This window comes from Acomys russatus, chromosome X (genome assembly GCF_903995435.1).
Source record: "Acomys russatus chromosome X, mAcoRus1.1, whole genome shotgun sequence".
Taxonomy (NCBI): domain Eukaryota; kingdom Metazoa; phylum Chordata; class Mammalia; order Rodentia; family Muridae; genus Acomys; species Acomys russatus.
In genome coordinates this window covers 9,741,049-9,760,195 of record NC_067169.1, presented here as the reverse complement: position 1 = coordinate 9,760,195, position 19,147 = coordinate 9,741,049, and the positions used below count along the sequence as shown (strand labels likewise).

The 19,147-nt window shown below is 39.4% G+C and overlaps 1 long non-coding RNA gene across 6 annotated transcripts in view; it reads right to left on the bottom strand.

Annotated features, from left to right (window-relative positions):
- Positions 1 to 888: 888 nt before the first annotated feature.
- Positions 889 to 19,147, bottom strand: part of LOC127185949 (uncharacterized) — an 80,491-nt gene continuing 62,232 nt past the window's right edge. For 5 of the 6 annotated variants that reach the window (XR_007830226.1, XR_007830225.1, XR_007830227.1 and 2 more), the window contains 2 exons: positions 17,993 to 18,043; positions 15,295 to 16,883 (listed from right to left, as the gene is read on the bottom strand). This is a non-coding gene — a long non-coding RNA (uncharacterized LOC127185949). Of the gene's footprint in view, positions 1,083 to 15,294; positions 16,884 to 17,992; positions 18,044 to 19,147 lie in introns of those variants that run through there. The other variant, XR_007830222.1, reaches the window with a different exon arrangement.

Below are 19,147 nucleotides of genomic sequence, written 5' to 3'. Positions count from 1 at the left end.
TGTCAGGGCATCTATAATACTATACTTTAAAAAGATACATAGAAAACCCTGAAACCCCATGGATGAACATCTCCATTCACAGTTACACCTGTGTGTAGCTTTAGCCACTTAACAGCACTGAAGGGCCCTAAGGTAAGGCAAGGGGTACACTCAGGCAGACTCCTGACCTTCACTACAGCCTGCCGCACAACCATGAACATCTACCAGACTAAACAGAAACTGTGTACCAACAGATAGTTCTATGGTTGTATGACAAGTTTTTTTAAAACAAAGTCTATACAAACAGCTCCTACAACAAAGCAAAAGAGGGAAAGACGAGCTAACAGATGGAGTGTGAAGATTTGGAGTTGCCAAATTCAGATAATTTGAAAAGGATAAAAGGCCAAATGTATACCACCACACATACAGAAACTATTTGCTAAAAGCTGCCAGCTACAACATGCAATGCTCATCAAAGAGGAAGAAAATGTGGATTCTACTAGTGTAGCAAGGAGAAAAAGGAAAAGGTAAGTGAGATTTTAAAGAATGGTGAGGAGGCCCAGCAGCACACAGAGGAAGGGGAAGCAAGCTTTCTGGAAGAGACCTCATAGGCTGAGGTCATAAGGTCGGGGAGGAGGTCTCCTTCAGTCAGAGGTCTAGGGGAGGGGAATAAGATGAAAGAGGGAGGGAAGGCGGGAATGGGAGGATGCAAGTGAGGGGATAACAATCAGGATGTAATCTGAATAAATTATAATACAAATTAAATAAAAAAGAGTGGTCTGACCTGGTAGTGCATAAAAGGCAGTGGAGGAACTGATAGTTTATAACCTTTAGAGAATGTGAGGAAAACAGCAGTATGCAGTGCTAACCTACAATCAGGTATTTGCTGCCAAACCAGCTGAAGCTGGTTGTCACACAGTGAAAATGAATTCACTTCTTCAGCTGGTTATAGGAACAAGCATTTTGTTGGAAGCAGCTTAGTACAAACCAAGGACCATTCCACGTCTTGACAACAGCATTCTCCTTCTCTCTGCCATTTAGTTGTAGAAGCTGGATTGTGCTCATGCTGATGGTGCGAGGGTTTTCACAGTGCACGGCCAGTTCTGTAGAGCAAAAAACCAAATATTTATAGAAACACCATGATGCTGGTTAAAACGCCAAAGATTAAAATTTGAGAAAAGTAGGTCTGGGAAGATAGTTTAAAAATGTCTAAAGTACTTGCCATAAATGCATGAGGACTTGAATTTGGTCCACAGAACCAAAATTTCAGAAACAAACAAACGAATAACAAAAACAGGTATGGTGCAGTATTTGATTGTAATCTTAGCAATGGAGAAAGAAATAAAGACACTTGGATTCCTTTGGCCTGCTGACCAGCCAGCCTCCCCTAATTGGCGAGTTCCAACAAGAGAATCTGTCTTAAAACACCCAAGGACATCACTGGTAGTTGACCTCTTCCCTATGCACCACATAGAAGAGAGGAAAACGTAAAAAGTCAAGAAATCTGCTTTCAACCTGAGATCATCTATTTTATACTGTATAATATGCAGTATTAAAAAGGGTCACTACTAGTGACAAAGTATGAGGAGGGATGACAGGCACTGCAGTAAAACCAAAAACATGATTAAGAGATGAAAGGCACTGAGACACTCGATAGGGACATTAGCTTCTTGGAGGGCTGTTCTTACCTATATAGAACATGAGGATTAGCAGCTGGAGAAAATATGAGAGGTTGGGAAGGGAGAGGAAGTAACTTTGGTGAGTTTAATTAAAAAGTTAGAAAAGGTTAGAGTCCAGAATCCACAAGAAAGTTATCATTATTCCTAAGCTTGGGAGAAGGCAAGAAATGAAGGAAGGAAGTCTTCCTTCCTGTACAGAGAAACAGTAGCCAACTTCATGACTAGTTTGAAAGGGGAAATGACAGGAATAAAATTGCTGTTTATATTGATGGTAAGCAAGACTGGGGACATCTGGTTCTTCCTTCTGTGAGGGGGAAAAAAGGGTCAGGAGAGGTATGCCTTGAAAGACTTAGCTGGAAGTGAGGTGGGGTTGGGTGAGACTGCCAATGTACCCTAGGAATGTAACTTTCCGTTAAAAAAGGGAGAGGACTAAGAGCAATGCTCAGTGGCAGTGTCTACATATCATGTGTGAGGCTCTGGCTTCCCTATCAAGCCACTTCTCTCCCAGGAAAAGTTTCTGTATTCACCTGAGCCCCAGGCTCCAAGCCCCTAACCCCATGCTTATACTTCTGCTTCCTATGGTATCAAGACTGTTTTGGGTTCTTATGAGAAATTACTATTCATTTTATGACATGATCTCTCTTGGAAGCCTTACCTAGATAGGTTCAAACTCTCTGTTGTTTGGGGAACAAAGTGGGGAAAAAAAATCCCAGACATGGTCATTCTTTTACTTTCCCACCTTAACAGTGGTAGTGCTAATATGGAAATCCCAAACAGACTGGAGGGAGCCATCCGTCATCACATTTCTTTCTGTCCCTATGAAAACTGGCAGATACCAGAATCATAAGTCATAAAAGAACAGCGGCAGATGATTAGGCCAAAATGAAACACAGCAACAGGCTTTTCTGAGTTTCATTTCCAGGCAGAACCTTATATTCTTGGTTCATCTTTATTAACTATAGTCCCTAATATTTTAAAAGTTAAATTACAGCTGAGTGAGTTCTCCAACCATGAGTACAACATTTAGAGACAAGAACGCTCAAGACTGAGTAAGGAAACAAGTCATGTTTTGTTTTGGACGTGTGAGTGAGGACAGACAGAAAGCTCTTAGGAAAGCTGTCATTTACCAATACACCAAACAAGTTACAAAACAGTGTGGCTACTGGAGCCCTCAACCAGGATACAAGGCACAAAACAGAAACAAACACAAAAAGCAATGCCGTAGTTCTTTGACTCTATTCCACTTGAGAAATGCACACAGTACCATTTCCCTACAAATGTAAAAGGCTCTGAGAAGCCTAGCAGGCAGGGAGTCCATTTGATGTTGTTCCTCTCAGAGTTTCTTAAACTTCCTTGCTCATAGACCTCTCCTCATGCTCACTCAAAACATGTTTGTTAAGTACCGTCTCACGGAGTACTGAAGGCTAGACTTGGACCCTCCAGAGTTTTTCGCATAAACTCATGACAAGTTTGGATGGCAAATTATGTAAGGCATGCTCTGGAGGCAATTTCCTCAAAACCACCAAGGGGAAAAAGTAAGAGAGATAGTGAAGGACATTGAAAGTGACAGGTACTTGGAGAAGAAATAAGCTATCAACACAGCCCGGGTACAAAACCTCAACAACACTTGCCTTTACCCATGGTTTTGTGTGTCACTGGAAACCAATTGTTTTACAATTTAGTGTCCTTTTAGGAAGATTTGGAAAGAAATGCACTGGATTTTATTCACTGTATAACATTCCAGCTTTGAATGAAGCTATAGGGTACCAAATGGAATTAAACTGCCACTGTGTCTCAGAGGACCTACTCTAGTTTCTACTCAGTACCATACCAGTAATACAGACATGATGGGGGTAATTACACAGGCAACACCTGTTGGGTACATGGAGCAGGGTTTTCTCTAGATCTCTGGCCCTGAGAATAACCCTAGAAACCTAAGCACTTGTGTTATTATCTGTGTTTACAGATTTGGAAACTGGGGCTTACAAGGGATCATTTTCTTGGATGCCTTTTACAACATAAAATAAACTCTGCCAGATCAGTGTGCTAAGAGTCTTGATCAAATAGTCAATGAGATGAGTTTGGGAAAGTACCATAGTGTATGTAGCAAGTTGCAATGAAGAATGGTGACCTTTCTCAACAGAGAAAGGGAACAGACCAAGGGTCTGAGATCCAGGAAACAGCTTGGCATTTCTGAGAACCTTTCTTCTCCAAACAAAAGGAAATAACACGGATCCATGTGACCAAGGAAAGGCTTGTACACAATGAGTTAGGCTAGGTACCTTACAACTTGAGACCAGCTTCTGAAGCTGCAGCTTTGCTGGATGGTAGCCCTACATTTGTGTGTAAGTTCATGTTTATAAAGGCAGCAGACAGCTGCCCTACCAATATGGGGGCAAAAACCCTTCCTGAAAAAAGGCACTAATTTTAATGACAAGGGGGTGGTGAGAGATGTGGATGGCTATAGACTACATTCCCTGTTCAATTTCTGTTGTTTATCTATGATAGAAAGCTCTATATTTCTATACCAAAACCCATTAAAACCCTATCAAGTTTTCCTTTCCTAAAAGAGGGTAATCTTGATTTTACCAAACAGGGATGTTTTCAAACCCTCCATCATCTACTGGAATGATGATATCTTGTTTTCCTCAGATGTTTCTAAAATCAAGGGAATAACCAACATGCAATAAACCACGAATAATTAAATTATATGATTGGGAAGTTTAAAAAATGGAATCAACCATGAAACATCAACATAAATCTAAAGTGAAATTATCCACTAGCTCTGGTTTCCTTTTGTCCTTTTGCAATCCTTCCCTCTTGCTGCCCACCCCTTTGTTCATTTCATACAATCACTCATCTACTTCCTGCCATTAAGAATTTCTTGCATTTTCCAGAAAGTTATGTAAACACAATTACATAGAGTGTATTTTCATGAGTAAGGACCCATTTTATTTAAGGTAGGAACTTTTTCCATTACTGAGCAGTATCCATTGACATATACACTGTGATTTCTTCGTCCATTAACTTGCAGTTGGACTTTTGTGTTTTTCTAAGTTGTTGACCCAAACAAAGAAAATTTGTATGAACATTCAAGTACAAATGGCTTTCTTGTTGCTCTAAGTGGGACATCTGTGTCGCATGGTATGTATGTGCTTGATGTTTTAAGAAATTGCCAAATTGTCTTCTAAAATATTTCTACCATTTCATATTCCTTTCTAAATGTCTCTGAGAGCCCCAAATTCCTGCACCCTCAACTTCCACTCAATAGTCAGCCTTTTACATTTCAGCCATTCAAATAATGTGTAGTTTTCATTTACATTTCCCTAATGACCAATGATGCAGAGCACCCTTCATGTATTTATCATATCTACAATATGGGTATCTGTTTCAGTGAAGGTCTATTGAGATCCTTTGCCTATGTTTTAATCTTGCTGGCTTCTTATTATTGAAAATGTAGAAACAAACTCAGTCAGATCTTACAGAACTTATGGTACACAAGTAAATAAAAATAGATACAAAATATTTTCTAAAGCCCCTGCTGAACTAAAATGTTCTGTTTATGATGAGCTTGAAACTCCTTCAAAGCTTGAAAAGAATTTAATTATTTATGTAACTACTGCTGCATGATTCAAAATTTAATTAGTGAATGAGGTAACCCTAGGTACTATATGACACCTGAAAATCCCTTGGTTATTCCTCAGAAAAACTACCCAACTTTCATCCATAAGTCACATTTCAAATCTTCTCCTAATTATACTCTAGTCCCACCAGTTCTGTTTTACAAAAAGACTTTTTTTCATTGAAACTAGCCAAAACATTTAAAAGTAAAGAAGGTTAAAACCTGTGTCACATTGTTTGTGCACACTACGGCAGATACAATGTGACAGGCAAAGAAGAATGTGAACTGCCATCAAAGATGTGCTCTCAGCAGATAATTGGAAAGCAGCGGTCCTAGGCATTGCTCTGAAGGAAAACAGGCCTGGTTCTGTTGTGTCTCCACCGGGTCGTAGCTCAATTGTTACAGTTGATGTGGGTTTCCTTTTAGATGCCTGGAAAATGACTCTGCTGACCACATCCACATTCTGAAATACTTTTTGAGAACTTGTAACCAAACTGCAGGAACTGACTCATTTTGCAGTGCCCAGCCACCACACAATCATTTTAAGTTGAAGACAGAAACACCAAGGTTTCAGAACACAGGCAGAAAGTTTTCTGGATTTACATGGCAGAGGGGGAAATCCCAGGGCACAGAGAACTAACTAGAATGATTAAGGCCAGAAGATGAGGCCTTGGAGGAAAGACTGAGCAGAACACAATGCTTACAGACAAAATGTGTGCTATTGTCTTCAAGGCAAGAAAGTAACTCTATTTGTAGAAAGTAGATTCAGTAGAGAGATGTACACAGGACGACTCATATAAAATGGTACCTTGAAAGGCCATTCTTAATTTCCTCATTCTCCTCAGGGCCTCAGCAAAGTGATGCTCAATCATAAGCATTCCCTTGCTTCATAGGGTTTAAGCAGGAATGGACAGCATGTCCCAGACACCAGGAAGAAGGAAGGGCTGACATCTGGGTTTGGAACCAGAGACTTACTGACTCCCATACTTCCTCCACTATCCATTTCTCCATCTTCCTTTTGGCTCCCTATGCAGCTCATCCAAAAGGATCAATGTGCTCATAAAGTTCCAAGCCTCTCCCTGTTTTCAAACTGAGTTCCCCAGTCAGGTCAGGGAAGGATGAAAAGTGGCAATTTGTGGCCTTTCTCCCCCACACCACACTGTTCCCAAATATTCATTTCTCCTTCGCCAGAAGTGAAACAGATCAGTTTCAGCCAAAGGCAATGATGCTATCCAGCCTGGTTGAACCCAACTATAAACAACAAAACCAGTAACTTTTATGCAAGCGGGCCCTTTGCTAAGAAAGAATATATAAAGATGAACAGAAACACATCACTAACTAGTCAGGCCAGATGATAAGAAGTTTGGATATGGGCTCAGGTATCATGAAATAAGATCCACTCAGGTAAGATCTATGAATAGCAATCAAGCCCCATTTGTTGTCAGGCCTGATCTCATCTAGTTGTCTATACGATGGTATGTATATGTTTTATGTCTGTTCTCACCCGTGCCATGCTCTTAACATGAAAAGTCCCATATGACAGTAACTGTACATACTTTATGCATACATCAAGACTTTCAGTACCAGATTATGGAAAGAACAATAGGGGGAATTTATAGCAGTCATCACTCTTTCCTTCAGGAATGTCAAGTACTTGTTTTTCAATGCAACTTGGAAAAGACATATGAATTCCTCCCCCCACCAAACTGTTTTTATTTTCCTAGGTTCCCTTTTTTTCTCCAGTTGTAAATTCAGTATGATTTAACAATTTCTAACATGTGACAAACAAAAATTTCCTATAGATTAGAGGGAACTTATTAAATAACTGAATATAAAACAGAATTAGTGAACAATCTAAGCTGCTACTAGTTCTAAACAAAATGCAAAGACATGTTCCATGAAAGAGAATTACAGGTAAACATAAATCAATCAAAATATGCCACTATTAAACACTCAAGCCCATCACATCTCTGAATACATGGGACAAGAAGAACTACCCATGTTGAGCTCCTTCATCTTTCTTTACTAGGAGGTGTATAATTAGCATCATAATTAGAATTGCAAAAGTAGCATTTTACCAAAAGAAAGCTCTCTACAATTTGTACATACCCCGGGTTTTTAAGTTGCAAAGGGGTTTGCCTCTCCAGGTTGCCAATCACATAAATCCTTGGAAATATTACCTCTTCCCTGTAGTTGGTTACTACCTCCTACCTTCCCAGTATCTTACCATCCCTAAAACAGATTCCTTGATGTGTCCCTTGCAGCTCTTTTTTTTTTCTTTCCTAGAATTCTCTTCCTCCAGCTACCACCATACCTGTCTCCCGTCTCTCTGTGAGTTTCTCTGCACAAATGTCATTGCATTAGGTCTAGAGAAGCAGCTGCATTCTAACCCTATAGCACTCCCTATCTGTCTGGGTTCATTGTGTTTTCTGCCATAACATAACACCTGCCATACATTTGTTAGTTGCCACCTACCATGTGATCAAGCACTTTGCCCACAGCTGCATTCTCAGACACAGAACAGTAACACGAACCTGTGTCCATGTAATATCTTTGCCTATTAATTCTCCTACCTATTTACCAAGTCCAGTTGGAACCTGAGACAACTTTTATTAACATCTTACCAAAAACCCCAAACTTTAAGGGTTAGGAGTAAGGGGTGAATGAATTATCTATTTGCCCAGTATAAAGAGATTTTTTTGTGTGTGTGTAAAAAGGAAAGAATCACTGCTCTATAAATTCCCCACCACCCAGGAGCAGAAAGGACAAGAGGGGCATTGGCATATGGGTGCCAAAGGGAATGTGGGAACATAAGAAACCCTGTGTTGATCAATTTGTTTGCTTAACTCTGAACCAGAAGTACTTCCTAGGACCATGTGTTTACTAGGACTGCAGACCTCACAAGTCACACTGAAGTACATAGTATCTGCAATGCTTTGGCTGCTAAAAGATGCAGGTCAGTCTGTTTCATCGAGGATGGTTATTTAAGAAGAACCTGGGGGCAGTGAAATCCAGGTTGAACTTACTACTGAATTACAAGTGAAGGTAAACCCTGCCTTCAAGAAGAGTATTTCTGACTGCAGTGGGGTGACAAGTAACACTTTCTCTGCTGCGTTAGTGGTGTTACCGATTCCTGTCCACACAAGGACAAAAATACCCCTCCTTAGTTTTCACAGCTTCACTTGGAGATTGAAAACCAACCAACAAGCAAGCCACAATAAAAAAAAAAAAAAAAAAGAATAAAAATTCCTGAAATTTAACTGAGGTCAGAATCAGAGTTCTAGTCTATTTTAAATTATCTTCCAAGATCTCTTTGCGGAAGTTTCTGTTAACCTTTACTAGTCTTTACATAAATGATTTGAAAGTTTAGGTGTTATAAAATCATTTACAATTTGGCCATAAAGGAAAGAAGCCAGTGAGTCCATGCAGCCACTTTTGCTGCATAGTTTTGCCTCACAACCTTTTTCTTCTGCGTTTAAGCAAGCAGCTTGGTTGGCAGAAGATGCTTAAAGACTCTGTCAGTCTGGCCTCCAAATAACAAGTATCAAACAAAAGATTTTTACTGAGGGGAAAAGGACAAAGTAAGTTTACAGCTTACAGCTGCTCCTCTCTCCAACCCCATCCCATGGACTCTCAGCCTGTCCTTTTTGTTTCCCTCTGTCTGTAGGAAGAGGTTGAGTGACTGAAAGTAAGAATGGATGAATAAACAGAAAAAAAATGATGGAATGAAGGCAAGCCTTATTAGCATATCTTCCCAAGGGCAGGCTCAGTTCAAGAACAAGGAGAATTTTTAGAGATTTTCAAGTACTTTAAACTCATAAACTTGGGTAGGCTGCCCTCACCTACCTTCTAAGTCAAATTCTCAGCATTTACAGTAAGAGGAAGATATCAACCTTCAAGCTGCTTTCCTATAATCAGAAACTTAACTTCTGGTGCAGACACAAAGTTTTGTTTTAATGGGCGTGGGTAACTGCTTTTAAGCTGTTCCTACAGAAAGCCTTCAGAAATAGACATAGAGGAAAAGTATATTCATGAAGACAGATTCTCACTCACTTTACCTTCCTACCAAAAGTTCATCCAGGGGATTCAAGTACGTGCATACATCTTCCCTCCACCCCCACCTTCAAGTGAAAACTTGAGAGGAAAAAATAGGGGAAGTTAGATGAGTAAATTTCTTAGTGCCTTAGAGCAACTGAAAACAAGGAATTCCCCTCCTGGACTTCAGTGGCCTAATTAAAACTCATAAAACCCCAGTGACTAAGTCTGTTCCCACTGACTTGTGAAATAAGAAGCAGAAAGTCAACTGGGTAGTTCAATATTGAGAGGGCCAGGTCTGAAAGATGTGCCACATTGTAGAACCCAATTGAGAAGATCACTACTGAAACTTTCAGCTTCAGTCAACTTTTACTCTGCCTCTCGACCCAAAGCACTTCCTATCTGTGCTGACAGCAGCCTATTTGGATTCAGATTCTGTTTCTACGACAGGCAAGTGGCATGAAGTTAGTTCCTTCATTTCTCTGTGGTTTAGGCCCTTCATCTGTGAAATAGACACAACAGTGATACAAACGGCTTGCTATGAGGATCAGCAGGTCATTGCCTGTGGAGTACCTACAGTAACAGCTATCCAAAACATACCAAGGGCACAACAACAAATAGTAGCTGACAAGTCATTGCTATTTTAGTTAAACTGCTCTGCTCAAAGTCACATACACTTGAGCATAAAGTCACAGGCCTGAAGCTAAACTGCAAGGGTTTGGGACATACAAGTGAGTGGAGGACTGTTACTCTAGGTACCTAATGTGCTTTTTTTTTTTTTTAATGCATGATCAAGGACAAGATCACATAGCTCTCTTCCAAGCTTTGTGGTTTAGAAAAACCATGGGAGTCACTCAGCTACCAAGGGGGAAAATAAGTTGAAAGCACAAGCACACTTGTTCCCCAAGCTGGAGCCTCTTACAGAATAAATCATTCACATTTGGAGATGATTTTGTATGCAGGCAATCAGAACTATGACAGCAAAGAGAAAGCATTGCTGGGCCTAGATAAAGTCAACACATTTTTCTTTGTTAAGAACTCTAGTTCCTATGAGCATATACAGGGGGAGGAGGTCCCCCTCAGGAACAGTCATAGGGGAGGGGAGTAAGGGGAAAACGGGAGGGAGGGAGGAATGGGAGGATACAAGGGATGGCATAACCATAGAGATGTAACAAGAATAAATTAATAAAAAATTTTAAAAAAAGAACTCTAGTTCCTTGTATGTATGGATATGTGTGTGTGTGTGTGTGTGCGCGCGCGCGCGCGCACGCGCGTGTGTGCGTGCGTGCATGTGGGGGGCGGGGATCAATGGATTCTCTTTAAAAATAATTTAACAATTAAAAAATGATAAAAGCAGAAAATCCCCAATAAGATCATTAATAAGGTCCTCAGCAGACAGGCAGGTACTTCAGGAAATATATATATATATATATATATATATATATATATATATATATATATATTTTATGGCAAGGAGGAGATGTTCTTTAAAATGAAACCTGTAGCCTGGCCTTCACTACAGAAGACTGAACCCTGTACCTTAGAAGAGCTGCATTACTTTTTATATGTGGAGTTATCACTATGTTTAGACTAATGTTTTTAAAGTGATTTCAGATACCATAACTGCTATTTATGATACCTAAGAAAAGGAAATGTTTCCTTTGTTATATGGACTTACAAAAACATCAAATCCACCTTTTGTATGCACTGAATCTGTTCCTTCAGAAAAATTAAAAGAAATGAGCTATAATGCTCTAGTTATATAACACAGTTTACAGCTAATAGCTTGTATGCTGTGCCTTATCTTAGATTAGCCTAAATACTTTAGAATGTATAAATTAGAATAAATGGAGTAGTGAGAGATAAAAAGTTATAGCTTGAAACTCTAAGAACTTGAACCAGGATATGTTAAAATTAAATCACTTACATTTTTAATATATAGTCTGTACAGCAATGGTTTTATTGACTATTTTTTCAAAGGCACAAGAACAATTTAATAAGTGTAAGATATTTTAGCTAAAATACGTGTTCTAATTCAGCTGCCTTTTTTGAAAGTAGTTAATAAAATGACATTACTTTGCATATTCTCCTTAATTCTTTCTCTTTCTGACACCAAGAAAATAAATGGCCAGTCATTTCATTTCTAAATTAAGTATACAGAGAGATAGTATCTCTGTTCAAAAATGATTCATTTCTTTTCTGAATAAAAATGTCTATTTTCCAAATTTTGACCATGCAATCTAAACAATGCGTTTAGGGGAAATAAGCTTTCAGAACTATTACTATGAAAACAATATGTAACAGTTAAAAAAGAAAGGAATAGTCGGCAGCCAAGATTTTTTTCTGTTCTTATCAACAGTAGTTTGAAATGGATATAAGGGGGATTAAGTTGAAGACAGAGATCCAAATATAGCCTTAGAAATCTTTAACTCTGTTCAAAGCTAACAATACCAGGAGTGGTTGACTAAAATGTCAAACAAGGACATAAACTGCACAATATGCCAAAAGGAAGTAAGTGCTAAAATGAAAACTTAAGAGGGGAAAGGAGGGACAAGGAAGTAAACCAGGGAGGTTTGTGGCATTTTTTGTTTGGTGTGTGTGTGTGTGTGTGTGTGTGTGTGTGTGTGTGTGTGTGTGTGTGTTTATCATTAGAAACACATAGGGACAAAAGAGCCACTTTGTACATGTTTTTGAGAAACACTGTTAAAATTATCCTTTTCTGGATTCAGTCATGCAGTTCAATTTGCTGGGCCTGCCTGATTTCCTGAAGGCCCTTGCTGTGCCCAGCTAAAGAGTCAGCCCTTCTGAGGTGTCACTTTCTCCCTTGATAGCCTAGACCTCCTTCTGGGTAAAAAAGTCCCAGAAAATAGCTATGAAAGGACTTTTTCCAAGTGTATAAGAAAATTCCTTTGCAATTAAAAAATGTTATTCCTTTTGTCTTAGCTCTTCTCCATTAAAATAGTCAGGTTAATTCACTGATAGAGAGAGGTTAGATCCCAGAAACTCCCATAGTCCCACCACAGACCTGTTAACAAACATTCCACACAGGATCCTGCTGGTGACATCACCACCTTTTAAAAAGAATTTTATTACATAGTTTTACAAATGCATTTATACTATTACACACATATACAGTAAACTACCTACAGCAAGAACCATGAAACAATCAGGAAATATATATATATATATATATATGCTACATTCATAGTGTTTTGGCTGTTTGGATTTGGTAGCCTTAAAGAATACATCTTCCCTATCTTGGTGAATTTAAAGTTCTGAATGTAAATCAATGTCTATCATATCACATCATTATCAACTTAGAACATTTATATAGACTTAAAAATATCTTAACCCCTAAACAACTAAGCTTATTGCAAAACTAAACTATCTGGTCTACTGCCTAAAAATGGGCAAGCTTGGATGCAGGCAGAGTCGACAGCCAAACTCTGCCAAGACAGGGTAACCAAGTCCTCAATAGTTCCTGACTCACAAAAATGTCTGTGAGATATACTGGGCCAGAAGGCTGAAGATGATGCTCCAACGTTAGAGTGTTGGGTGACTGTTCAGGCAGCAAACTGTCTCTGCCATCTTCTCATTTGGGAGGCTTCTAACCTGCACCCCCTGTATACTCAGGTAATTAATTTTATTCCTTCTCAAATCTCTGATAGGGTTGAAGAATCACCACGTTTTGATGACAGTAGACTCGGGTAAGCAAGAATGAAGGAACCAGGTGACACACTCCTCTGACTCAGCCAAGTTTCAGTGCTTGCATATCCTGGCTTCATTATTTCCTTTCTGTGTCATTTTGGGAAATTTGTTTCACCTCTCTGTCCACTGTTTTCTCTGAATAAATGGAATAACAACCACACTGGCTTTTTAGCTAATACATTTAAAGCATTTTATACTAAAATCTATCTCCTCAGTAACTATCAGGAACTAGTAGGCACTTAGGTAGATGCCAGGGATATATGTAGAAAAGTACCTGACACATGGAGTGAGTCCAATAAATGTTCATTTGAGTCAAAAAACCCTTATCTGGCATCCCAACACTCAGATGATTATAATTTTTTATTAAAAGGGTGATTATTTAACATACATACATATGAATGTAACTCCAGGGGAGATCTGGTACTCTATTCTGGAATCAAGTATGTAAATATTTCTGTGATAAAATATACAGACCTAGTGAGCTAAATAAAGAAGGCAAGTAGCCTCATGTACACTCAGGTCAGGACTTGCTGCCAGTTTGTGACATGAACATTTAAAAAAAATGTTAGAACCTTTTGAATTTCAGAAGAAATGGCAGGTTTGTATTTGTTAAGTAAGGGACAAACCTCACTGAAATCTTTTCCTTACTAATTCTCAAGGTGTGAGCAACAAAATAAATTGCTGAAACCATTGAGGAATAGAAAATAGGAATAGAAAATGCCTTCAAGCATGGAAAGTGCAAGAATGCATAATTAATCTATGGTACCTATTAGTCTAAACAGTCTCTTGCCCTGATACAGTATTTTCTAGATTCCCGGCCTGCCAATCCATCACATAAACAGGTCTCAAAGACTCTTTTTAAATAATATTAAAAGTGATGTTTTAATATAAGAAAATGCTTAGGGCTTATGCCTGTTTAGGAAGATAAAGCTGTGTGTTGCATAGGAAAAAAAGAGAAAAGCTAAGAAATGGCAAACGAACAGTTGGTTGAAAAGCATGTATCTCACAAGAACACAGAAGCCTCCGTAGTTACCATAGGGGAGAGGAATAAATGTTCTACCAATGTAAGCCTTCCAGCTGCTACTAAAGGAATTCTCTCCACATTGCACTTGAAGGAAAGATTTGCAGCTCTTGAAGAGCCTACAATAACTAGTTCAAGATGTTCTTCTCACTGCTGGTCAGCACTGGATAAAGGATGTGTACAACCTCATGGAAGCTGACTCCTCCTTATTACTCCATATGTTGGTAGTTATCTCTCCCAACTTTTCACATACTGATTTTTGTATTAAAGTACTGCTTCCTTCAAGACCTATACTTACCACTTCTATGGTGATCCTGTACACAAAAGCAAGTCAAGAATACATGAAAGGAATGGACGTCATTATGATGCTTCATAGTTTTCCCCATCTTGTTATCCTCCTACTCGATGAGACTGTAGCTGAGACCTTAAAGTTACCAAACTACTCAGTTGTCATAGAAACAACATCTGGAGGCTTAACTGGGCTCTAACAAATTGCCATTGGTGATTACAGCTCCCCCTTCAAATTAAGCTTATGCTTGCACGCGCGCGCGCGCGCGCACACACACACACACACACACACACACACACACACACACACACACACACCCTCAATAAAATTTGACCAGACAAAGGTTGACAGTACACTTACAAATACTACTAGGGACAAATGTTTCAGGTATGTCTCTCAAATGGCTTCCTTTCACTTTGCTGTTTTGCAAGCCCAAAAAGACATGGCATTAACAGAAGAGAATTCAGAGTAATGCTTTTAGATGCATAATCTAAATTATGCATTTAGATTTAAAAAAGAATAAGGTCAGAACAAAGCATGACAAACTGATTTTTAAAACATGAACCTTTTGGATAATTCTTCTGGAACACACTTTCTACCATTTGCCAATTTACATTATCTCATTTTTGTCACTCAAGACAATGGCTTCTAAATGCCTGAAGAACATCTAAAGCTTTTATATAGTCTTTTTCCTATCCAGCATGTATTCAACCCAATATTAAATCACCGTATGTTTAATCCAAATATTTACATGTAATACAGAGGTGAAAATAAGTATTAGTTACTGAATATACACTAGCAGTAGGATATAAATTATCTTCCATGATTGGTAACCATTCTTCTGTCTTTCTCTCAAACCTATAAATTCATGTGTGTCAGGAGGGCATACCTTGATTAAGCCAAATGACTTGTGACATTCACACAAATGTGCACTGCCAATGTACTGAGTCACAGCTGGATCTTCACTCCACAGCCATGCTTGCCTTTTAATTTAGACAGAAGTGGTGGGAGCTATTAGCCTAAGAAAAAGGATCTTCAGTCGCTAAAAGTATGTGTGTGGGGGGCAATTTACAGATTCCAAAACACTCATCTTCCTTTTCCCCATCTGCAGCCCACTCAGCTAACGGAGAACTCGCAGCTTTGCTATCCTGCTACAGCTTCCTTCCTTCCTTTCTTTTTTTTTCTTTTTTCTTTTCTTTTCTTTTTTTAAGTTGAGGATTTTATGATTGCAAAAGCAACAGAATGGGAACCAGAAGGCCAGGAATGCACATCCAACTTTTAATTTAGCTAGAGGTACTTAAAGCAAAATAAACAATGTTACACCCTTTTTCATTCCAAGCACAATTCTGTTCCTGTCGTTATTGCATGTTTGCACCCATAAATGGAGATTGCCCAGCACACCTATATAATTATTGACACTTAAAATATTTTCCATCTAAAACTACATAAGTATATATCATATGATTACTTCTACTGACCAGTAAGAAACTGGAAACAATCAAGCAGCCACCTAACTATCCTCATTTTTCTTGTTGTGCTCAACCTTCACACAGTCTTTATTCAGCAAAGTCAAGAAATCATACATTCATACTTAACACAAAACTGCTATTTCACTGTCCTTTGGAACACAGATATTCAAAGCTGCCCGGTCTTTTTCTAGAAACCTTAAGCATAGAAGGAGCTCAGAATCAAAAATCAGAAAACCGAATTTCACTTTTCAGAGAAAGGAAGATAGGCAGACACAGATAGGCACCACACCATTCCAAAGAGTTACTTCCTCATTACCATCTTGAAAATGCTATGGACTATATGGAAATAGGAGCCCTTTTGCCTTACTAATGTAATCAAACAGAACAATCTTAAAATCATGACATGAATGCAAAACAAAAATCTACGACCATCATAATCTGTGCTCACAATCAGATGTTTTGGGTGCACTGCTTCAACTTTCATTTTGAAAAGATCTAGATAAAATACTCGACACAACAGGGAGGCAAAGGCGCCGACTGATTCTGAAAGTTCCTAGTCAAATTTCATCTTGTTAGTCAGACTAAATGCAAATCTCTATCCATGGAAAATTAATGTAGCAATTCAAGCAAGCAGCCCATTTTGATCTTCTGCTTTGCCCCATGTTCGAAAAGTGAGAGCTAGTTCTAGCACATATGTTTGGCGGAACTAGTAACACCCAGTTCATTTTGTTAATTACCTGCCTCCTTCTCAGCTTTTATGCTATACTATGGGGGTTGTCTGGTTTTAAAAAAAATCTTACCTTTGTTTATATGTTGTCTTTCCCACACACTTGTTAGAAGGGGGTCTGTGAACAATTTTCAATTCTCTCACATATCATATGATCTCTATTAGGGACAATGACACTTTTCACTTACCGATTCTGGATAACGCAGTGTTTCCTGGTGACAGAACACTGTAGCTTCCGTTGCTGAAACTCCCTCTTCTCCGCTTGCTTAAATCTGATTACAAAACGCCTTTGTTCTGATCACATGAGGCACTTTTCCTACAAAAGTTTTCTAACGAGTTATCTGCGTTTCATTCCTGTGACAAAATGAATCAGACAAAGGGGAAAGGGGGACAGGGAATAAGTCCACACAAGTTCTTGGCACACGTTTGCAGCTACATTTTTCTCTGTTTAATCAGTAAGCTGCATTAAAGTGACAGTTACCAGTTCAAGAAGCCAGAGTTTGATCAAATCAGCCACAAGTAACCTGAGTGTCTTCCACTGGTGTGCAGACCCCCCCAAGGCAGCAGTCACTTGGTCATCTATCACAGGAGGAATCACCGAGCAGACCCCACCCCCCACCGTGCCCTGCTTGAGCAGCAGCCAGCAGAAGAGTGGAGAGTGGACAGTCGCCTAACGGGGACTTCTTATAGGGACCTGCCAATTAGCTGCTGACCAATCACAGCCAGCACCTAGTACCTAAGTCACATGACAAGGCAGTCCCTATGACTGTAGGATTTCTGAATTACAAGGGTTATACAAAGGACACTCATTCAGGAAAAGCCGGGGGGGGGGGGGGCGGGAGAGCGAGGAGAGCCATAAGCCGAAACAGAAAATGCCCTGGCTGTGACAGCGAGCTTTAAAACAAGTAACATCAAAGCCTCACACAGACACACAGGCAGAGAATGAGCCGAGACCCATCCAGGATGGAAATAAGAAGAATGTCTGGCATGTACTAAAAAATAAGCCCAAAGCAGAGGCTAAGTTTAAGAACTCACTTCGGTACTGCTCATCCCAGTTCTGACTATTTTACACTCGAAACTTCGTTCTGCGCAGCTCCACAGAGCCTCGCAGAGCCACTGTAGGAAAATGGAAGAGGTGCGCACCAGCCTTTCTTCTTTTCCCTTAAAGGGCCCGAAGAGAAGATTCCTAAGTCAAACACACTTCTTCTAAAAACAGTTGTAAAAATTAAGCAACTTGAAGCATTAGCGGGACAAATCTTTATGTTAACTACACATCATGTGCCCCTTTCATTTTCATTTGTCCGTGTCAAGAACACTCTTGTTAAGCAAACAATCCCACTTCATGAACTAGCTGCCAATTTACTTTTAACACGCCCCATTTAAAGAAAAAATACCATGCCTCAGGAAGAAATTCAACCACAAACACCCCTACCATTTCTCCATTCTTTGAAAATGGTACTTACAATTGTTCCTTGTTTGGATCTGTCCATTTCTTCTTCCCCCTCCTCCGACATCTAAAGTCAAAACATGGGCTCAGCTTCACCTTTCCAAAAAAGACGCCCTATTTTGCTAAAGCAAAGCTGCAATAGCTCTTTCTCCGAGGCAAGCTCAGAGCACTATGCTGCTTGCCATTCCCAATTTATGGAAGGAAGCATATGTCAAACAAACCAGGTGATGACTCACACCACCTCCCCCGGCCACATTTTCCCCAGAATGGGAGGGGGGGTAGTGTAAGCACAGCCCATTTGGATGTGACTCAGTTTTATTAGACTGCTGGTTGTAGTTGATCTGACAAGCTCACATTTTTTTTTTCTTTCCTAGCTTGTACATTTAAGGGTCAGAATGTGTGTCCTAATGAGTTTCAAAGCATTTTATCATGTTACAAAAAAACATAGAAAGCTCCAAGATTATTTTTTTAAGCCTCAGCTAAACTCTGGCTTCAGTGTTTAATATAATTATTTCAGAACCACGGGTTGGAAAATTTACAAGGAAGGTCACTGAACAATCAAGTTCACACAAGAGTGGGGGAAAGGTTTTCCACATGCATGTATGCCACAAATCTTTACGATGGGAGGAATCCAGTTTAAATTTCGTGTTGGGGTCCATGTGGCAGGTTCTTCAGGAAGTGGGCAAGGACATGACAGACATGTAACAGGCTTTCACTTTTGCATGTACTGCAATTTAAACTCTATCTTGAGTGACTCACATAAAAGCACACATTTGACAATGACCCTGCCCTACCCCAACATCAGATAGCCTTTTAATGTCAACTTGTTTAAAAGCTAAAGACAACAACTTAAAACTCGCCAAACACTCTCTCGGGAAATCTTGATCAAATAAATTGCTTAGAAGTCTCCTTTTCTGTAAAACTTTCAGCTAGCATGACAGGAGTGGCATTACATACATGGAATCAATTGTTCACAGGTATTGCACAGACAGGAAGAAATGGAATAATAAATGCAACCCCTCCACACACACACACAATCTGAAAGGCTCAGGCACGCAGTGAACTACAGTTATCTCTTTCCAGCATACTTCCTTTAATCTTGAGCAAAGTCAGCAATTGCTTTGACTGCTTTGACTGGTTTGACTGTTGACTAAACATTGTAACAAGTTAC